Consider the following 12,910-nt stretch of genomic DNA (forward strand, 5'->3'; position numbering starts at 1 on the left):
AACTTGAATTCTAGTGGGGTCTACTGCAATTCAACCAGTTCACAGGGAACTCATTATTGCATGAGGGAGCCTATGCTACTGCTGGTACCTTTGATTGTTAGAAAGGGCTTCCTTATGTTAAGCCAAAGTGTCTCTCCCTGTGGCTTTGAGTTCAGTCTCTGCAGTAACAGAGCACACTTCCATGTCTCCTGGGCCTCCTTTTCTCTGAATTAAACAGCCTTGGTCCCTCTCCTGGTATCTTGTTTGATACTATTTCAAGTACCTACCTTGTTTTCTGGCCACTCCCATGGGACAAGCTCTGGATTGGCAAAATTTTTAGTAAAGTAAAAGACTCAGAACCAGACACAATATTCCAGGTAAGACTTGAACTAGAGCAGGGTTTCTCAACAGCAGCACTATTGACCTTTTGGGCAGGAGAATTCTTTGTTGTGGGACCATCCCGTGCATGGTAGAATGTGCAGCAGTAACCCTGGTTTCTAGTTGGGATAATCAAAAATGTTCCCAGGTATTGTCAAATGTCCCCTGGGGGGCAAACATGCCCCTGGTTAAAACAACTTACCTAGAACAGCATAATTGCCATGTTTTCACTCTCGGTATTCTACATCTCCCCTTAAGCTACCAAGTTGCCAATCTTGCCTGGATTTCTCAGGTACTAACTACAAGTTTGTTCCTGCTCTTAACTACATTAACCTAAAATAAATACACACATACATAAAATCAAGTAGAGTTAAAAGGCACTTACTGAAAGAGAAACAAAGGTTGCATTGTGCCCCCACAAAGTAGAAACATTCTCTCTTTGCTTCTACAAAATAAAGTTAATAGTTTTATTTTATATCCATATCTTTTTCAAAAGAAAACTGTCAGAATAGAATTGAACAAACAAAACTTGAGTCTCTATGACCAGATGAAAGAAAGTCAGGGTCCATGAACAAAATACAGATAAGTTTAATTCTCCATCCACTTCCTTCCCCTCCCCATTATCGAGGAGAAGGGAAAAGAAAAGTTTATGAGAAAGAGAGAGAGGTCCAATAGACCATCCAGTTCTCAGAGCCCTCAAGAGGTGTACAGATCAAAATCAAAAGTCTGCTCTTCATCATATGCTAAATGAGCAGATCATATTCTTAACTAAATGAATAACAACCTACTGTGTAAAAAATAGACAGTGAGAAATTAGGCAGGTGGTATGGTTTGACCCTGGAACCCTAGGGGTATCTTAACCAAGCTGAATTTAGTTTAGGGGGAGAAGGTTTGAAATGGGCAATAGACTGGATCTTGATTACTTTGCAAAAGTACTGAAATTCAAGTTTGTTGCTATTGTTAGCTTAACACTTCTCTGTCCCTACATACTAGAATTTTCTTTGTATAGTGCGTTCAGCTTGCTGCCAAATTACACTTCCGGGATAGGGTGGTGCAAGCACTTAGTACAAGAAAGCAAACAAGGTAATCTCTCTTCTTTTTCCCTGTCTATAGTAAATGTACTTTCAGTTTTCCTACTTACTTGGTGCAGAAGAGCAACACATTATTTTGGTTTTTTGGTTTTAGTGTGCATAACTGGAGGAATTCCTTAAAGCTTGGGGTGGGAAGCAGGCAGTGAAAGGCCAATGGGTGATTCTTTTGTTTGGTTTTTATTGTGCATGACTAAATGTGTTAGACATGTTGGATCACAGAGAATATGCATCTGTGAATCACAGTGCTGTTGAATTTGTATGTGTTCTGCCTGCTAATAGCAGTTGCCCTTTCCAGCTACAAAAGGCCTCCCCACTAACATGATATCTAAATTACTTTAATAAAATTAAAGACAGAGCATGTTATGTGAGTCTTCAGTAAGAAACAAGAGAGCCTTCCCAAAGACTTTATATATAATGATTTTCTGTGATCTGTGTTTTCTTCAAATACAAAATAGGAAGAGACCAAGGGTGGGGAAGTAGGAAGCATGGCACAGGAAAGGGATTGATGAACAGAATATGTTTTAGAAATGACTTTTTATAGCCCAACAGACTACAAGTAAAAGCACATTTTTTAATTTAACCTTTTCGACAAAAATGCATTGAACCTCTACTGAGTGAAAGGGGTTTGGCTAGGTCATGCTCCATATGGTCACTGGAAAGCTACTGATTCAAAGGACAGACCATTCTTTAAATATACAGGCTGGTTTTTATTCTTCTGTGGATGAAAAAATTGTACTGGGATACTACTAGACACCAAGCGTAGAAATCTGAACGCTGTAAGGTTTTCATCAGCTTTATTGTCATTCCTTGGGAGAAGAAAAATGAGATTTACTTAATCGCAGAAGTATGGCAAATTTCTTTCCTCAAATCTCAAACTGTTTTTCCGTGCAGATTTTCAATTGAGAGAGATTATTATTTAGGGGGAAAATCCTTGAAAACGTCTTTGCTCCATGTTTGAAAATCCCTCTCCAAGAGGATTACTGCTAGCTTTATTGCTACGTCACAAAGCCAGGTGCTTTGTGTTTGAAACAAAAGTAATGTGGTTTGCTGGGAAGAGCACTGGACCTGGAGTGAGGGGTCTGATTGTGCTCCTGACCTTCCCTCTTCTATGGTGTCTTGAATAAGTCATTTTCTTTCTCTATGCCTTGGTTTCCCCATTTGCAAAAGGGAGGCTTTGGGCTAGATTATCTTTAAGGCCTCAGCAGTTCAAAGAAATCTGAGATTAAATTTGTTCCTGCCTGCCAGCCAGACATCCTTCTGAGCAAACATTTGCTCCACTGAATGGCTGTGTTTCCCCATACACATAATTAAAGACATTTTATACCTGATGATAACAATTTCATCACTTACCTACCCGTATCATTTAAGGTCTCCTCATTCTGCTTTGAAGTTCAAAGAAAGAGAAGACTGTAGAATGAAAATGGCCCCTTTGAAATGCCCCCTTTGCAGCTGCATGCTTGGCGGACCCTGGCTGTACCAAGGCGAGCAGGCTATTGTGATGCAGATGTACTCCAAAGCGCGTCTGCAGCAAGAACATTCCATGGGTCTTTACTGTATTTCTTCTATTATTCATAGAACACAGTGTAAATGAAGCCATAAATTTTACCCCCCACACTAGATGTAGAAAGAAGATAATGGAAATTGTGAATTATGAATGAATCACTGTTATTGTAATTCCTTAAGGATTCTGATGGAGCTGATTAAATTCATGCACAGATACAGATACTAAACTTCATGTGCGAGTCCTTAGTAATGCCAATTGGGATATCACAAGGAGTGGAATAGAGATGATCTGGGTCTCACATTTACCTGCCAAATTATCTCACAGATAATCTACCTAGGCCTGAACACATCTCCTTATTACAGATGAAGAAATCATTTCTGGGGAGGGGAAAGTGTTGCAAAATACGTGTGTCTTCCAGCTAGTCAGACAAATTGCTCAGGATCCTCAACACAAAACAGTTGAAACCATGAACACTGAGTTCTTGGAATTTATTCTTTTTTTAGAAAACAGGAAAGAAAAGGAGCAAAATAATAAGGAGTCATTATCCTTAAGAAGATGATCCAGTGGTCTGATAAAGTCAAGGATGCCAGGGCTTTTTCCATCTAAATTTGTTCTGATAACAATAATTCTTGCCAGCATTTATTCTCTCAACTGTGGTATGCACTTCTGCTAAACAAGGGTGGTGATCCATGAGATTCAGGAGATGGTCTGGTTTTGATAATAACAGAGAGTGATTAGAAGTATTTCACTAATGTGACACAAGGCCTCTGGAAGATTTCAGCCTTCATCCACTTCAGTCTTACGCCAGGCTCTCAGAAGGTTATAGGCCCCCAAACGAGTTTTGAGATGATAGTTAATAGTCCAAGTGTCATTCCAGAAGGAGTTCCCTTTTGCTGACCCCCAAAATAAATTTTTGACGTTTTTATACTACCAAATATGCATGAATCAATAAAGATATAAGCACATGCAGATTTCTGTTCATTAGCAGCTTTCTACTCCCAAGCACAAAATCATTTAAAATGTAGAATAAATGTAATTATGCAGGGTACAAAAGGAACCAGTGGAGATTCTCCATACAAGATGCTGATAGTCACCAAAATGTAGTATATGGGAGGTAAACTAGGAGTTCTTGGGCAGCAGAAATCCCTTCCCCGTTACTCAGCATCCTTATCTGCAGAATGAAACATTAGATGACCTCTGAGGTAATTTCCAGTCTCTCGTGCTCAGTTCTTGAATAGGAAGCAAGATGAAATGCACATTTGCTTACCTCATGGGGCCTGGACTGTGAGTGATATTAGAGGCCAAGGACCCATCCTGTGTCTTGAGGACTTCGGGGTTTCCAGGAAGTCTTAAATAGGGGTTGCCTACTTAGGGCCAAATCTAGGGGCACAAACAAGGTCCACTGCAGGTACTAGCCAAGAGAAGTCTTTGCAAATTGCCAAATGATAGAAGGTTGCTAATGCCCACAGCTTCTAGGTGCTCCAATCCATGATGCTCAAATGGAGACCATGCAGTGCCTAAGAGAAACTCTTGTCTGGTCCATGCAGGCCCTTCAGGTCTGCATCCTTCAGCCCAGAACCCATCCAGGTTTCTCCTTTCTGTGGCACCGCCCCTGACAACTTCAGAGTATCAGTCAACAGCCAGTCAGGAGAATAGAATTTAGGCCACTTGGGAGCATTTAATGTGGAGAGCCAGTTACAAAGGTGTCAAAACAGCTGATGGACTATCAGGAGACAATGAGACAACTTAGAGAGCTGGAGGGACAGAGGGACAAAAGGAGGAAGCATTGTTCACAGAGTCCAGACACTCCCTGCAGGCTCCAGAGAGGGGAGGCTGCCTGCTGGGAGCTGGAACCACGCAGGTGATGCAGCTACTGTCAGAAATGCCGCCGGAAGCAGAAAGGGAAGAGGGAGAATGTCCTGAAGCCTCCTTCCTCCTACCCTCTGACACAGCTGTGCCTTGCCTTAGACAAAACCACCCAGAGCCAAGACGGCCAGGACAGCCTGGAAACAGAGTCCACAGGGGTCATCACTGAGACGAGAAGCAGAGCAGCACGCAGGTGAGAAATGGCTCTCAGCGCAGGCAGGCAATGATCCACACACCTGGGAAATCTTTTCTAGCATTGGAAGCCAGAAGTCTTCTTCTTACACAACTCAGATCGTTCCTGTTCCTCAGAGGCCTAGGCTTTTGAAACTCAAAATCAAGGTGAGACTCTTTTCTCTGAATTTGTGCTAAGATACTGCAGACGGAGAGTGTGACTGAATGGAGAGGTACCAAGAGCTGGATAGAAATGCAAGAAACCAAAAAGACATGGTTAATACCAAAAACGTGGCACCGTGTCTTCTCTATGCTCACTGTCAGTCTTCTAGGCTCGGGGCCCTGTGGCCTGTTACAGCGGCTTTGCAACTCAGCTTCCATCGCTGCCTCCAGGATTAAAATTTATTTTTTGCATGTGGGAAAAGTCAGATCAACTTGACCCACACCATGATTACAATTAATGAATGTCAAAATGGATAAATCAGTTATTTCTCATCAGAAAGATAATGCTCTCCACCTAGTCGTGTTAGTATCAGAGCCATTACTCATACTGTTTTTCATCTGCTCCAATTTAATAACACCAGGAAACTAAGGCCAGGGGCCCATCCCTCAAAAGATAGAAATGCTTTCCCGCCCTCATTTCTTACTCATGGTGTTGGGTCGTGCTTCCATGGCGCCCACCACCTCTCTTTTTGTAACATGATTCAAATTAGTAATTATCCATACAAATTCTGTCTTTCCCTGCAATATTATAACACTAACTTTATAAGAATTGTGTCAGTGTGATTCACCAGTACATCTCTAGTTCCAAAGTGCCTGGCACATAGCAGGCATTTCATAAATATTTGTGACATGTATGGACAAATGAATGAATAAAGCCAATTCCTAGGCCTGCCTTATGCATGTTGGAGAGTTATTTCCCTCAGTGGAAAGACAGCCACTCACAAAGACAAAAAAGGAAGTGCAGAAGATTTCATGGGTCTCAAAATTATCTGCCTGCTGGCCTGCCATGGTTACCAAATTCTCTGCACAAATTCATCTGGCACAGTTTACATAACTGCTCCCCAAGTAGTTCCTGCTAAGTAGTTCTTCCTTAAGTGGCATATTTAGGTCATATTAGAAGAGGAAGTAGTTGACAAGGATGAACTGAACATTCTGAGACTATAGAAGCATATGGGATTTAGACTTGGGAATAGCTAGTTCAGTTAAAATAATTCTTTCCAAGTACAATTTACAAAATGTAATTTTTATGTCTGACTCTCCTCGAAAATCTTTCAGCTTTTTGTGACTTTTCCATAATTACTTTCTGAAATGAATGTTTCCTTTTCCAAAAGCTGTGGGTTTCTGAAAATTCAAGGATCCCTTCTTCAGTCCCACAGTTGATAAACTAAGGTAAGACCCAATTTATACCGAAGTCTTCCCTCAATGGGTGGGTATGTAGGTGTTTACAAACACCTGAAGTATTAAAATATGAGTGGATGAGGAGAGGTTCCCAAGCATGAAAGCTCCTCAAAGCTATATTCCCGATGTGTTTTGATGTGTATTTCCAAGTCTTTCTCTAGAGATTCTGAGTGAGTGGCCCAGAGTAGAGCCATGAAGTTGACAGATGACACCAATGATCAGACATGTGGGGTCCCACTACATCTCTTCCAGCTTTGATGTTCCAAGTGTCTCAGTCTTTTCATCAGCAAAGGAGCACTTGTCCTGCTCTGGAAGGGGACTGTCAAAGGCAAGAGTTCTTCCCTCCAGGGCTCTGTTTGGTTCTCATCAAAGTACTGTTCACTGACTGCTTTCTACATAGTCCAGCTCTCAGCACATGCTCAGCTGAGATAATGGCTTTCAAACACCGCCTGAATTCTTGCAAGAACCCTTCCAGGTAGCTATATTAACTTCCTCCCACAAATGATGCAACCAAGGCTTACAGAGGTTGAGAAGCTTACCAAAAGTCCTCTACTTTGGGAGCAGTGGAAGCAAATTTTGAACTCACAGTTGTCTGATTCCAAAACCATTGGTTTAACCACTGTGTTGACCCATCTGCTATGACAAAGGACACAGGACTCCCATTTAGACAGAGGCACTAGGGACAGGGACAAGATTCAAATCCCAACAACTCCTCTCAATGAGAAAGCATCACAGAGTGAACAAAGATAGGCAGAAGGGCAAGCACACCCATTTCTTTTCCAAAAAAATCCTGCTGGTGGCATTATTTACAATGGCTAAAAGGTGGAAACAACCCAAATGTCCATCAACAGATGAATAGATTAAACAAAGACACACACACACACACACACACACACACACACACACACAGAGGAGTATTATTCAGCCATCAAAAAGGAAATCCTGACATTTGCAACAACATGGACGAACCCCCAGAGGGCATTATGCTAAGGGAAATAAGTCAGACAAAGACAAATTCTGTATGATCTCATTTATATGTGTAATTAAACAATAAAACAAAGAACTTGCAGAAACAGAGTATAGATTCATGGTTGCCACAGGCAGGGTGTAAAGTGTTGGCAAAATGGGTAGAGAGGGTCAAATGGTAAAAACCTGCAGTAATAAGATAAATAAGTCCTTGGGATGTTATGCACCCCATGGTGGTTATAGCTAATAATACTGCATTGTGTATTTGAAAATTGCTAAGGGAGTTGATTTTAAAAGTTGTCATCACAAGAAAAAAAATGTAGCTATGTGCAGTAATGCATGTCAACCAAACTTATTGTGGTAATCATTCACAGTGTACACATATGTCAAATCATTGTGTTGTATATTGAAAACTAATACAATCTAATATGTTAATTATATGTCAATTTTTTAAATGTGGCATACACACACAGTGGAATATTATTCAGCCTTAAAAAAGGATGTAGTTCTGATACAGGCTATGACATGGGTAAATTTTTAAAACATTATGCTAAGTGAAATAAGCCAGACGCAAAAGGACGAACATTGCAATGCGGTCACGTGAAGTACCGAGGCCAATTCATACAGAGCCAGAGAGAGGGACATAGGTTCCCAGGGGGTGAAAGAAGGAGCAATGGGGAGTTACAGTTTAATGGACACAGAGCTTCTGTTTGGGATCATGAAAAATTTCTGGAAATGTACTGAATACACTGAATTTTACACTTAAATTGGGTTAAAATAGTAAAAAAAAAAAGAAAAACAGCAACAAAGAAAAACCACAATCACAACCATACTAGATTGATCCCAGCCATACGAGAATGGTTTAATATTAGAAAAAAATCCACAAATGTAACTCACTTCAACAGACTAAAAGAGATAAAACATTTTTAAAGTCCTACTACTGTCCCTGAGCCAAAAGTCATTTCCTATGCTAATGATTCTCAGTCAAGTCTGCTTGAGAATTTTAACCAGGCCATAAAATGACATGTCAACGGGATACCGTTATAAACCCAACACCAGATGAGGGTCATTTGTAGAATTTCCTGTTCTTTTACTTTACATTTTTCTTCCATTTGTCCAGAGAAATCAATTTGGTAAACATATGGACTGTCTTTTAAAATGTGATTTATGGAGCTATTTAAGCACTCATCATTGGAGGTTCTTGTATTTCTCCCAGCACTTTCTTTTCCACTATTCCCCAAGACTTCAAATCACAAATGCTTCAGCCAAGTCAACTTTCTAATGTACGATGGATTTCAATTTTTTTACCTTTGCAAATAGTATGGCATCCCATGTCACCTGTAAAGAGACTTTAATAAGACAGTTCTCTATAGCTTCCAAAGAGGACAGATGAAGGAGTAATAGACTCACAACCTGTAGGAGTTTGCCAAGGACTATTCACCAAATTCTAGAAAGCCAAGTTCTAGGAAACTCCTGCTCTTAAGTGTCAAAGAGGTAGGTAAAGAACAAACAAGAATAAAATCGTTTACTCAACATGCAGTGGTATAATGAATTTACAGACATTATTCAGACTATGTGAGTAAATACTGCCAAGGCTTTGGGTGTTTGTGGATGACATGTGCATTCTGGATCCTCAAATAAATACCTGATAATTGCTCTTTGTGTAACATTTACATTTAAGTAACTTCGAATGAATAATGCTTTGAGGAACTGAGGTATTTATGAGACAGTCCCCTCTTCCAAGGAACTACAATATTAAGAGAAGATAGATTAATTCATGGATCAGACAGCAATAATGGGGCACCAACAGAAAGGACTCTATGGGTCACCTCCACCAACTGCGAAAAATCTGTAAATCTGACCACAGTGCAGGCATACTTTTTTCACTACACTTTGCTATACTGCACTTGGCAGATAATGCATTTTTTACAAGTTGAAGGTTTGTGGCAACCCCATGTTTTGCAAGTCTATCTCTGCCATTTTTTTCCAACAACAATTGCTCACTTTGTGTCTCTCTATCACATTTTGGTAGCCCTTGTGACATTTCCAACTTTTTCCTTATTAGTATATTTGTTATGGTGATCTCTGATCGGCGATTGTGACTCACTGAAAGAGACTCCTCAGATGGCAATAAGCACTCTTTAGCAATAAAATATTTTTAGATTAAGATACATACAATGTTTTTTTAGACATAATGTTATTTCACACTTAATAGACTGTAGTGTAGTGTAAATACAACTTTTATATGCACTAGGCAACCAAAAATATTCATTTGACTCACTTCATTGCAATATTTGCTTTATTGTGGTGGTCTGGAAACTAACCCAAAATATCTCTGAGGCATACCTCTATTTCCAGGTCTCAGTACCCTTGCCAAAGAGAGAATCCTGCCCTATTCCCCTGCTCACTATGCTCTGCTCCCACTGGCCTCCTCTCTGATTCTAACAGACCAAGCTCCTTCTGCCCTGCACAGGCTGTTTCCTCTGCTCAGAATGATCCCCCTCGAGAACTCTGCATGTTCGCATCATCTGTCTTTCAAATGTCTGCTTAAATGGCTCTTCTTCTGGCTGTCTTCACTGACTCCACACTACTAGGTCCCTCTCTTACATCCCTCTGAGGGGACTGCCCTGGACCTGACTCTTAGTGGTCCTCATCATAATGGGCTTCAGAAGCTTTCTTAATTAGATCATGTGTATCTCCCTCACTAAACTCTAAGGTCCATGACAGCAGAAATCACTGTGTATTTATCAAGACAGACTATAAATTTTGCACAGCCAAGTGCAAAATGAAAGTGTGAGGCCTCTAGTTCAACAGATTGTAATAATTTCAAGACAGTGACAATAGAATATTAAACCAAGCATGGAACCCTCCTGAGCATGTGGTCTTGGACAATTCCATGGCCATGCTCAGGGAGGTGGCTGTGATCTTTCTTGTTCACCACTGAATCCCCAGCTCCTGCACAAGGTTTGGTAAACAGTGGATGCCCAATAACTCTGTGTTTATTTATAAGTATAGAGTATTCAGGATTCTCTGACATTCTTCTGTTCCTTTGCTTCGAGCATCTCCCATCACTTCAAGTCAAGAAACATGATTCTTGCTATGGCCAATCCTTTGCAACAAGCTTGACAGAACTTCTTTAAAGGTTAGACATTTCTCCAGCAGCCTCACCCAGAGCCCCTAAGATTGATATTTCTCAGAAGTTGCCGCTGAGAAATGTATTTTTATGTTTCCTTAAAGGAGACTCCAGTGTATCCTTCAGTGAACTGTTCTTCAAGAGGAGGGGAAAATCAATGCTTTCAGATAGCATTACCTTGCCCTGAATAATCCTGAAGCTGCCCATGACTTACTGGAGAGGGTGTAATTGAAGTGAGGATAAACTGCACACCATTTCAAAGTCTACTAAATTGAAACCGTTCTTTTTGTTGACACATGCTTGGGAAGCTGTAGATAATGTGATTTAAAATAAATACACTGGCCCAGTATACTTATATAATTGAAATAAATATGAAATAACCCATGGAGTCCACAGGCAGTTGGGTAAATTAACCCCTTCCGTACCAGGTGACAGGGCATCTGCACAAGGGAGGAGGCTATGGCATTGAGTAAATCTGGGGAAGGAGAAGGCACACAGCCTCAAACGAGAGGGACACTTTCAAATTTTGAGTTTTTAGAGAGTTGGCCGGAGTCAGTGTGAAAAAATCCTGCCAGATGATGAATCCTCTCTTGATTCTCCCACTATGCAATTGCGTAGAGTCAATATTAGGGGCTTCTGATGCCCCAGGGCAACAGCTGCAGTGGATTTTAAAAAGAGAGAGAGAGAGCAAAGAATCAGTTTTCCTTCCTTTGATGGTTGCCAGGGAACAATAAAGAGCAAATACCAAAAGCTACATTAAAATGGTTTCATCAGAGCCCTTTTGAGAATCTTTGAATGTGTAATTTCTTATTCAGGATGTACCTAAGCCCTGAGAGAATCTCTATCAGTTAGGTTTCCATCAGAGAAGCAGAGCCACCATGAGTGACAGGACACTCAGAGGATTTAGGTCACTGGTAATCACAGTGGTCTGTGAAGGGCCATTGCTTTGTGTCTGGTCGTGAATTCAGTGGGCTTGACCATTGCAAAAAGGAGAGAAACATGATATGAAGGGGATAAGGCCGTAATTGAGCCAGAAGAGCATTCTACAGTCCTGAGGAGGAACCAGATGGGTGTCTGGTCCTCACAGGAACCCATACTGGTCTCTCACCACCTCCAAGCCTACAGCCTTGTCGGTACAGGGGACCTGCTGGGGAGCCACACACGAGCATCATCCAGGATTCAGAAGAGCTGAGGGAGGGGCAAGAAGAACCACGGGCCCCACCGTGGTCCATGCCAGGAATGTGACCGGCGGACTCCTGACATCCGGTGTGAGCTGCAACAGCGCCTGACCCCACACCACCTCCCTTTGAAACAGCATGGCCACTTCACTGCTATCTTCCAAATCTCACGCAGCTTTCTCTCCTGGCCAAGCCTCACCCAGGACTGTGCAAGGAAAGGAGTTCTGGGAAATGTAACTCCAGCTTAGCTACATGTAATACAAATTCCCAGGAGATAATAAACAGCAGAACACCAAAACCATGTTTCATGAGAACTCTTTTGAATAATCTTTGAATGTGTGACTTTTCAGTTAAGATGTACCCTAATACCCAACAGAGTGTGACTGTAATTGGACACAGCTCTAGATTTAGGTAGAGTTGGGGTGTGCACACAGCAGTGGACTTAACAGAGGACTATTTGCCCCCAAAGGAGCATTTAGCAATTCTGAAGATATTTTTGGATGTCACAACTGGGAGTGTGCTACAGTTACCTGGTTTATAGAGACCAGAGAGGTTGCTACACATTCCACAATGCTCAGGACAGCCACCCATAACAAAGAAATATGCAGACCAAAATTTCAATAGGTCTCAGAAGCCAAGATGTATAGAGGAGGGGACACAGTCATTACGTGTTCAAAGATCATTATAATGCATCCGTTAAAAACTCCCATAGTAATTAGAAGTAAGAGAATCTTTCTTACTGTGAAAAGAATGAAGTAGATCAGTATGTATTGGTATGGTTATGCATAGCTGAAAAAAGGCAAATCACACAACAAATAGCATGTCTGGTATAATGCCTTCTTTGGTAATGGGCAACAATTGTAATGTTATCTTATTTGGGTTCCCCCAGAAACAAACCCTGAGAAAAGGATTCAAGTCCAAGTTGTTTACTTGGGAGATGATCTCAAGAAACACAAGGAGGTGAATGGGAAGTAAGACAGGGGAGGGGAGGCAGCCAATATAGGATGTGCTCTGGAGTCGGTTACCACTGCGGGCAAACGGAGTTCAATCTTGTTAGAGGCTCTGAAAGGCCGAGCAGGACACACACCTCAGAGTTCTCCCACCTGAATGGTAAGGGAGCCGGGTATTTATCCACCGATTGCCATCAACCATTGGTTGAGGGTTACTCCTGGGTGGGGTGTGGCATCAATGCCCTGGCACTTTGCCACTTGGGCTTCAGGGGCCAATGAATGTCTAAAGTCAG

The sequence above is a fragment of the Manis pentadactyla genome, chromosome 15 (genome assembly GCF_030020395.1).
Source record: "Manis pentadactyla isolate mManPen7 chromosome 15, mManPen7.hap1, whole genome shotgun sequence".
NCBI lineage: Eukaryota > Metazoa > Chordata > Mammalia > Pholidota > Manidae > Manis > Manis pentadactyla.